Source organism: Apium graveolens, chromosome 4 (genome assembly GCF_009905375.1).
Source record: "Apium graveolens cultivar Ventura chromosome 4, ASM990537v1, whole genome shotgun sequence".
Taxonomy (NCBI): Eukaryota; Viridiplantae; Streptophyta; class Magnoliopsida; order Apiales; family Apiaceae; genus Apium; species Apium graveolens.
In genome coordinates this window covers 37,928,095-37,937,871 of record NC_133650.1, presented here as the reverse complement: position 1 = coordinate 37,937,871, position 9,777 = coordinate 37,928,095, and the positions used below count along the sequence as shown (strand labels likewise).

The following is a 9,777-nucleotide window of genomic DNA, read 5'->3' as shown; positions in this document are numbered from 1 at the left end:
GGAATCTTCATATCTTCCTCAAAATCCAGAATAACAAAGTCTGCAGGAAAGAAGAGCTTATCCACCTTGACTAGCACATCCTCCACTATGCCCCTTGGGTAAGTAATAGAACGATCAGCCAATTATAGAGACATGTATGTGGGTTTTGGATCAGGCAAATCCAACTTTTTAAAGATCGAAAACGGCATCAGGTTGATGCTTGCTCCCAAATCACAAAGGCACTTGTCAAAAGTCAACTTGCCAATGGTGTAAGGAATGGTGAAGCTACCTGGATCTTTAAGCTTTGGAGGTAACTTTTGCTGCAGAACAGCGCTGCATTCTTCCGTGAGAGCAACGGTCTCAAGGTCATCCAATTTCACCTTCCTTGAAAGAATACTCTTCATAAACTTCGCATAACTAGGCATTTGCTCCAGAGCCTCAGCGAAAGGTATATTGATGTGAAGTTTCTTGAACACCTCCAGAAACTTATCGAACTGTCTATCCAGCTTTTATTGTTACAATCTCTTAGGAAAAGGTGGTGGAGGATAGAGCTATTTCTCCCCTATATTACCCTCAGGCAGAGTGTGTTCAACAGTAGTCTTCCTTGGTTCCGCCGCTTTCTCCTTTTGCTTAGCTTCTTCATCTCTAATTTCAGCTTCTCCTTCTTTTGCCTTTTCAGCATCAACAACTTTCCCAGACCTTAAGGTAATAGCCTTGACTTGCTCTTTAGCTTCCTTTCTGCCTAGTACTTCTGTGTCACTGGGGAGTGTGCCAGGTTGACGATTTAGGACTGCATTGGCTATTTGACCGATTTGATTTTCCAAGGTCTTGATAGAAACCGCCTGACTCTTGCATAACAGCTTAAGTTCCTCAAAATCAGCACTAGTAGGTGTAGCTGCACTTCCCTGTTGAGGGTATGATTGCCTTTGAGCATACTGCTGTGGTTGCTGGAATCCAGGTGGATTAAACTATTTACTCACACCTTGCTGATATGGTGGCTGAATAGCATTCTGATTATTACCCCAGCTGAAATTTGGATGATTTCTGTTATTAGGATGATAAGTAGCTGGCACAGGCTACTGTTGTCGCTGATAATTATTCACATACTGAACATATCCATTGACAAGAGAACACTGATCCGTAGCATGAGAACCTGCACAAAGCTCACAAACCATAGCTATTTGATTGACTCCATATGTAGCCAGAGAATCAACCTTCATTGACAGCGCTTGGAGCTACGCTGTAATAGCGGTGGCTACATCGACTTCCAGAATACTTGCTACCTTCCCAGGCATCATCCTCTGAGTTGGGTTTTGATGCTCATTTGCAGCCATAGTCTCGATAAGATTATAAGCCTCAGTATAGCTTTTAGCCCATAAGGCGCCTCCAGCTGCTGCATCGAGCATAGGCTGAGATTGGGCCCCCAAACCATTATAGAAACCAGTGATCACCATCCAATCGGGCATTCCATGATGTGGACACTTCCTCAACATTTCCTTGAAGTGTTCCCAAGCTTCGCACATAGATTCTGTAGGTTGCTGCGCAAACTGAGTAAGAGCACTCCTCATAGCAGCAGTCTTTGCCATCGGATAAAACTTCACCAGAAACTTTTGCGCAAGATCTTGCCAAGTAGTGATGGACCCAGCTGGTTCAAAATGTAACCAGTCCTTAGCTTTGTCCCTCAGTGAGAATGGGAAAAGCCTCAGCTTGATAGCCTCATCAGTCACGCCATTATACTTGAAAGTGCTGCAGATCTCGACAAAATATCTTATGTGCATGTTGGGGTCTTCAATCGCAGCTCCTCCAAAAGAAACAGAATTCTGCACCATCTGAATAGTGCCCAGCTTGATTTCAAAGGTGTTAGCTTGAATAGCCGGATGAAGAATGCTTGACTGAATGTCATCAATTTTTGGCCGAGAAAAGTCCATAAGAGCTGGATCAGCCTGAACAATACGATCCCCCATGATTACTGGTTCTTTCTGCTCAGTTCCTGAATCCGAATCTTCAAAATCTATCTTCTCTGGAATATCAAGAACTTCGTCTGTCTCCTCAGCTATATCTAAAGTCCTCTTGCGAGTACGAGAATGAGTTTGCATAAACGCTCGCTTAAGTACCTGAAACACAACCAGAAACAATAAGTAACAACTACGTCCTAATCACTGAGTCCTAATGACCAATGATGGTAAGTACATAAACTAAACAAATATGTCGAGTCCCCGGCAGCGGCACCAAAAACTTGTTAGGGCAAACAAACGCGCTAATATTCACGCAAGTATACGCGTTCGCAAGTAATATGGAATACTTTCTAGTTCGTTCCCACAGAGACTCAGACTAATTATTGTTTAATTAAACTCACGCACCAATGTATGATTACTTCTCAATGTTAAGACACTAACACTTAGAATTGTTGACTAAATATTAACTACTTAATTAATCACTTAATTAACACTTCGATTAATCAATATTAAAACACTCATGAGATCACAACTTCATTACTACTTCCTTCAATAGTTATTGTTATTACCTTTAGCATGTGACAGTGATGATATTAATTGAATAACACGAAACTGATAAAAGCCAACTTTCATTGTACTAATACCATTCTACCAAGCATCCACAATTAAGATAGAAGTTGAATAGGCATCAATTATGTTGAGTTCCTGTATGTCTACAGAAATTGACAACATAACGATTTAAGCACAAGTTATTCCTTTTGATTACACAGGGTGAATAAAACTGTTAGAGTTACCCACTAATCATGCACATCATACGTGAACCTATGCTAGCATGGCAAGTTCTAAATCTCAAGATCCACCGTCTCTTCACAAGAGATTAACACCTTATCTTATATGTTCGCGACGCACATAAGACGAATACGCGCAACCAATACTAGATATCATACAATCATCACACATTAAAGTTTTAAACAATTAACTTAAGAATTCCATAGTAAATCCGTTGCGACCCCATGATCACGATTAGCCCATAATAGCATTTATCGTCATCATGGGTTCATATGAAATCATGATAAACAAACAAAAGAAAATAATAACTAAACTAATTATATTAAACCAGAGTACGTCACAAGAGTAAATAGGTTCAAAGTAAGAAAACTAGCATCCAACGTTACAACAAAATAATAATCACAAGAAAATATGCTTCCTCTTCGTTGTTGTGTGCTAAAACGGTCTTCTTCCTTATCTTCTTTGTTCCTTGCTTAATACCACGATCCTCTCTCGTGAAAACGTCTCTAAATCTAATTATATAATAGTCCCATGAAACTCAGATTACATAGAAGTTGGAAGCCAAACAGAAGTAGAAGTCTAAAAATAATTATTTAATTTCCCGACCCTGCGCGGCCGCTCAGCATAGCTGAGCGGGAGCTCAGGACCCTACTGGATTTTTACTGAGTTTGCTCCGTTTTTTCACCATAATATGCCCATTTCTTTCCTCTCGCAATGGTGAACACATGCCAAGGCTTATTCTCGATGATTACTCCTCCGAAATGCAACTAATACCCTGAAATACATAAACACTAGAAAAACGCATCAAATACATAAAATACTTGATTTTAAGGCACCAATTTAAGCCATTTTAAGATGTTCTAAGTGGTATAAAATGCCACTTATCACCTGTATCTTATTACTAAGCCACAAACTAGATTATTGCTTCTTATTCAGTCAAATTCTGATGTCAGTAAATCTTAAGGATGAACTACATGCTTGATAAGCCTCACTTATCTGAAGAAAATAAAAGAAAAGAAAAAATTGAAATCAGGTACTCCTTTGAGATCTAGAGTAATTTATGTGAAAGGGAAGATCCAAGTGCATTGCTGGTATTAAGTAATATGCATTAGAAAAGCAAATTGATTTTTCTTGGTGACTTTTCACATTCTCTGATTACTGGAGAAATATTCTGATAACATCATTAATTCTTATGGCAGTTGTAACTCATTTACACTGAGAAGCCCTTGTCAAAAGATTTTTAAAAGATGCATAAAATAAGCACAAACAGTTGAGGTGGATTCTTGCATAACTTTATTCTATAGTAGACTTCACAATTTAAGACAGATTTTAAGCATTTTTCTTAGTTATGCCTTATTTCTAAGATATATTGAAGTTTATCAGACTTTAATCTTTATCTGATTATTTGCACATACACACACTATCACTCCATATGAATGATGAAAATTACTGTGGTGATTAAGTTGTTTCTGATAAACAATTAAGTGTCATTTGCATAAATTCTGAGGACAAGTCCTGATTATATTCTGATGATTAAAATCTGAAGAAACCAGTCAGTATTATTTGTGTGAAGAAACACAGAAACAGTCATTCACTTTTTGAGTACAGAAGCCATGTTCTGATTACCGTTAAATTCTGATAATAGTCAAGTTCTGATGCAAATCCTGATGCTTACGTGGCATTATTTATTTACTTGACTTATTTTTAGTATTTACTGTAACGGTTATATTTCACAGAAAAATAATTAAGTGAGATAAAAATAGTGATAATCATTTGGTTAATGGGTTGCGTGTTTGTTTTTCTAACCGCATGTGAGCAATAATTACTGCACGTTTACCGTGCCCACTAATAATGTTTTGACTGTTTACATGCTGCCAGGTGTAAAGTGTCTGTTCTGCTTCACAAATATAGTTGTTTTCACGTGGAAAGTATAAATACTAGAGTTAAAAGATTTTACCATCTTTTACCTACTTTTACTCTTTTCTAATCTCTCTTATTCTCTCTCACTCTCTATTATTCTCTAAAGCTATTTTCTCACAGGCATTTTATCAAACACTCTATACACACAAAACTTTTCACTTAATTTTCACAGAAATGGAACCTAAGGATCTTATCTATGATGTAGCCAAGTTTCTCCCAAACAACTATTTGGCTATTCTCAACAAGGACGAGGCTCCTTCAGAACTTCACTTCATTCAAGATTTTCTCGCACAAAGTGAAATTAGGTATGCTCTGAACCAACCACAGGCTCTCTCAGGCAAGAAAATTCTGGAGTTTTGGAGGTTTGGAGTCTATGATAATGGTGGTGAAAATGGATCCCCAAGCATCATTTTTACAACAGGGGAAGATGAGCACTTGGTGTAGGAATTTTTACATCACGGAAGCATGGAAAAACAATTTTCTTGATATGAAATCCATATAATAGCATACAAATCGTGATTAAATCATATGGGATCGTTTCTAACCTTTAAAAGCGATCCAAGAGCGACGAGCGAAGATCCCTAGCAGCTGCTCCTCAAGTGTGAAGCACTCCACCGGTATCCACCAAGAGTACAATGTGATGAAGGAGGAAGAGGTTGAGAGAATTAGTTGCCTCCCTCTATTTTCTACTTTAGAATTAGGGTTTGTATTTTGGGTTGAGGCAAAAAGGGTTTATAATAGTATATTTATAGGCAAAATTTTCAGCTAAAAATTTTCCATAAAATATTATTATTATTAACCCTTTAATTGATTATTCTTATTAACCAATTAACTAATAATTAAAACACCTTTTAATCATTAATCCCTTTTCTAAACACTTTAGAAAAATAATTCTCTCACTTGATTTAATTTCCAAAATTAAATTCTTAATTAATAATATTACGAACATTTCTTAATTAATTTATAATTAATTAAATCTCATTTAATCAATTATTAAATTTGCTAATTAATTATTTATTTCACAAATAAATAATTATCAGTCATTATTAATTAATTCCTCCACCATTAAATCATTCTCTTTTATGGTGTGACCCTGTAGGTTCAATATTAAGCCGGTAGTAGAAATAAATAATAATAAAACTATTTTATCATTATTTATATAAATTCTCTAATTCATTAAATATGATTAATTAATTAATCATATTTATTCTACATCGCGAGGGATACTTCTCAGCATATCGCGACTATCCGGATAATACGAATTCACTGCTTAGAATACCAAGAACCCATTCAGTGAATAGTTACCGTACAATTAATTCCTTCTACCCTGCAATGTCACAATTAAATACAAGGCATGGAACTCGTGTCAAGCCTATCTTATTTAATCATATGCTTTCCCATTCATTATGCTTAGTTCTAATTAATGTGAATTAGAAACTCCTTTCTAATTTCATTCACTCTGGCCGGAGATTCCTGAACTAGCATAAGTGGATCAGCATTGAACATTCGCTTCCTTCACTGGAAGGGGTAGATCCTTTATTGATCATACACTATCTTCGTGTACAAATTCCTATACCCAGTAGAGCCGTTATAATTGTCCCTGGAGATTAAAAACTAAACCAAAGCATAGTTCAGTGTACACAAGATGACTATGATGACCTCAAGTCTAAGGATACTTATACAACTATCACTATGTGAACAACTGCTGACACGTGAGTGAACTCCATCAGTTATTCAGCTGTGTGAGTCATGTTCAGTGAACTTATTCTATAATAAGCACCTACATACTAGCTATAGTGTCACCACACAGATGTCTATGAGAACAGACATCCTTCATAATGAAGCAAGCATAGTATGTACCGATCTTTGCGGATTACTAATTACCAGTTAGTAATCCTACGACCAGGAAATATTTAAGTTCAGAGTTATCATCTTTTAGGTCTCATTCTTATGATCTCATCATAATCCATGAAAAGCTTTACTCTAAACTATGGTATATCTTATTTAAATACTTAAATAGATAAAGCCCGCAATAAAACCAAAACAAGTCTTTTATTAATATCAATAAAATCAAAACAAATTACATAAAAGTTATTCCTAAATCATCATACATGATTGGACTTAGGACACATCTCTTTCAATATCCCACTTGTACTAAAGACAATCACTCTGGTATCTAATACCCATCTTGTCTTTATGACGATCAAAGTGACTTTGAGAAAGTGGCTTAGTTAAAGGGTCTGCTATGTTGTTATGTGTGTCAACTCCCTTGACGTTAACATCTTCTCTTTCAACAATCTCCCTGATCAGATGAAAGCGCCATAAAACATTTCCTATAAGAAGTATGTCATCCACATACAATACAAGAAATGTTATCGCGCTCCCACTAACCTGCTTGTAGACACATGGTTCATCTATGTTTTTGATAAAACCAAACTCTTTGATTGTCTCATCAAAATGGATGTTCCATCTACGAGAAGTTTGCTTTAAACCATATATGGTTCGCAACAGCTTACACACTAGGTGTTCATTTCCCTTGGAAAGAAAACCCTCTAGCTGTGTCATATACACTTCCTCTTCAAGTTTCCCATTGAGGAAGGCCGTTTTCACGTCCATTTTCCAGATTTCATAGTCGTAGTAAGCAGCAATCGCAAGAAAAATCCGAATTGATTTTAACAGGGCTACAGGTGAAAAAGTTTCATCAAAGTCAATCCCTTGCCTTTGTTTGAATCCTTTTGCCATGAGCCTGGCCTTATAGGTCTCCACCTGGCCATCTGCTCCAATCTTTCTTTTGTATATCCATTTGCACTCAATAGGCTTCACACCCTCAGGTGCTTCAACCAGAGTCCATACTTGGTTGGTATACATAGATTCCATTTCGAATTTCACGGCACTATGCCATTTCTCTGAGTCAACACTACTCATAGCCTCATTATAGGTCACAGGGTCGTCATCATCAATGATTGACAACTCATTGTCATTCTCAATGACAAGGCCATAATACATCTCAGGTTGGCGAGACACTCTCCCTGACCTACGAATGGGCTGTTCCACCGAAGGTTGTTCATTCTGAATAGGTGTTTCCACTTGATCCATAGTAGTTTGTGCTTCTTGAACTTCATCAAGTTCAATTTTGCTCCCACTGTTTCCTTCAAGGATAAACTGCTTTTCCAAGAAGGTAGCATGTCTGGAGACAAACACCCGATGATCGGTGTAAAAGTAATACCCTAAAGTCTCTTTAGGATATCCCACAAAATTACATTTTACGAATCGAGATTCCAGCTTATCTGGGTCAACTTTCTTGACATAAGCTGCACATCCCCAAATCTTAACGTGTTTAAGACTCGGTTTCCTTTCTTTCCATATCTCATATGGAGTTTGAGGAACAGATTTGGAAGGCACCTTATTCAGTAAATATGATGAGGTTTCCAATGCATAACCCCATAGGAATACTGGAAGATTCGCATAGCTCATCATGGACCGAACCATGTCTAACAAAGTTCAATTTCTCCTTTCAGGTACCCCATTCAACTGTGGAGTATATGTTGGAGTCCACTGGGAGACTATACCATTTTCTTTGAGATAATCTAGAAACTCTCCATTCAAGTATTCACCACCTCGATCTGATCGAAGAGTTATAATACTATGTTTGGTTTGTTTCTCGACTTCATGCTTATATTCTTTGAACTTTTCAAGGGCTTCAGACTTGGGTTTCATCAAATACACATATCCGAATCTAGATCGATCATCTATGAAAGTAATGAAGTATGAAAATCCACCCATGGCTTGCGTAGACATTGGTCCACATACATCTCTGTGTACAAATCCTAGCAAATCTACAGCCCTCTCTCCATGTCCACTAAATGGAGATTTGGTCATTTTACCCAATAGACAAGACTCGCATGTAGGATATGATTCAAAATTAAAGGGGTCAAGTAACCCTTTCTTATGCAATGTCCGCAGTCTATTTTCACTAATATGACCAAGTCTGCAGTGCCACAAGAAAGTGAGATTTTCATCATCCCTTTTTCTTTTATTAGTTTGTTCAATCTGAAGTAAATTATGCTCTACGTCACATACATACAGACCATTATTTAAAGTACCACGTCCGTAAAGAACATTATCTCTAAGAATAGAACATTCATTATTCTTAATAATAAATGAAAAACCATCCAAATCTAACATAGGAATAGAAACAATATTCCTCACAATAGAGGGAACGTAATAACAATTATTCAAAATAATAGTCTTGCCCGTAGGCATATGTAAACTAAATGATCCTACAGATATGGCGGCAACCCTTGCTCCATTGCCCATACGTAGAATTACTTCATCTTCTTCAAGAGTCCTACTTCCCTTTAGTCCATGCAACGAATTGCAAATATGAGAACCACATGCGGTATCTAATACCCAAGTAGAAATTTGACTTAGTGACATATTAACTTCGATCATGAACATACCTAAATCAGAAGCGGTAGTCTCACTACCCTTCTTCTTCTTCAATCCTGCAAGGTAAACCTTGCAGTTCCTCTTCCAGTGCCCCACCTTGTTACAGTAAAAGCAAACAACTTTGCTTTTGGGGTCTTCAGCTTTTGGTGGAACCGGCTTTTTCTCACCTACTTTCTTCTTCTTGGAAGGGTTCTTCTTCCTTTTCTTAGGATTGGAACCTTCACCAATTAGAAGAACAGAACTCTTCTTAGGGGGAAAATTCGATTCCGCAGTCTTCAACATGTTGTGGAGTTCAGGTAGGCTGACATCCAGCTTATTCATGTGAAAGTTTACAACAAACTCCGAGAACGAACTCGGAAGTGATTACAAGACCAAGTCTTGGCTTAGCTCCCCATCTATGGCAAAACCAAGTTGTCCAAGACGTTCCATCAAATTGATCATCTTAAGTACATGGTCATTCACAGATGATCCCTCAGACATCCTACAATCGAACAGCTCCTTCGATATCTCATATCGAGCTGTCCTCCCTGCCACATCATACAACTCTTGTAGATGCATAAGGATAGTGTGAGCATCCATATGCTCATGTTGCTTCTGTAGCTCAATGTTCATGAAAGCCAGCATGATGCATTGGGCAATATTTGCATCATCTATCCATTTACGATACACAACATGTTCATCATTA

The 9,777-nt window shown here is 37.3% G+C and overlaps 1 non-coding gene across 1 annotated transcript; it reads left to right on the top strand.

Moving 5' to 3' along the window:
- Positions 1-1,443: 1,443 nt before the first annotated feature.
- LOC141722211 (small nucleolar RNA R71) lies at positions 1,444-1,550 on the top strand. Its single transcript, XR_012575233.1, has one exon. It is a non-coding gene; the product is annotated as a small nucleolar RNA R71 (small nucleolar RNA).
- The last annotated feature ends 8,227 nt before the right edge of the window (positions 1,551-9,777 follow it).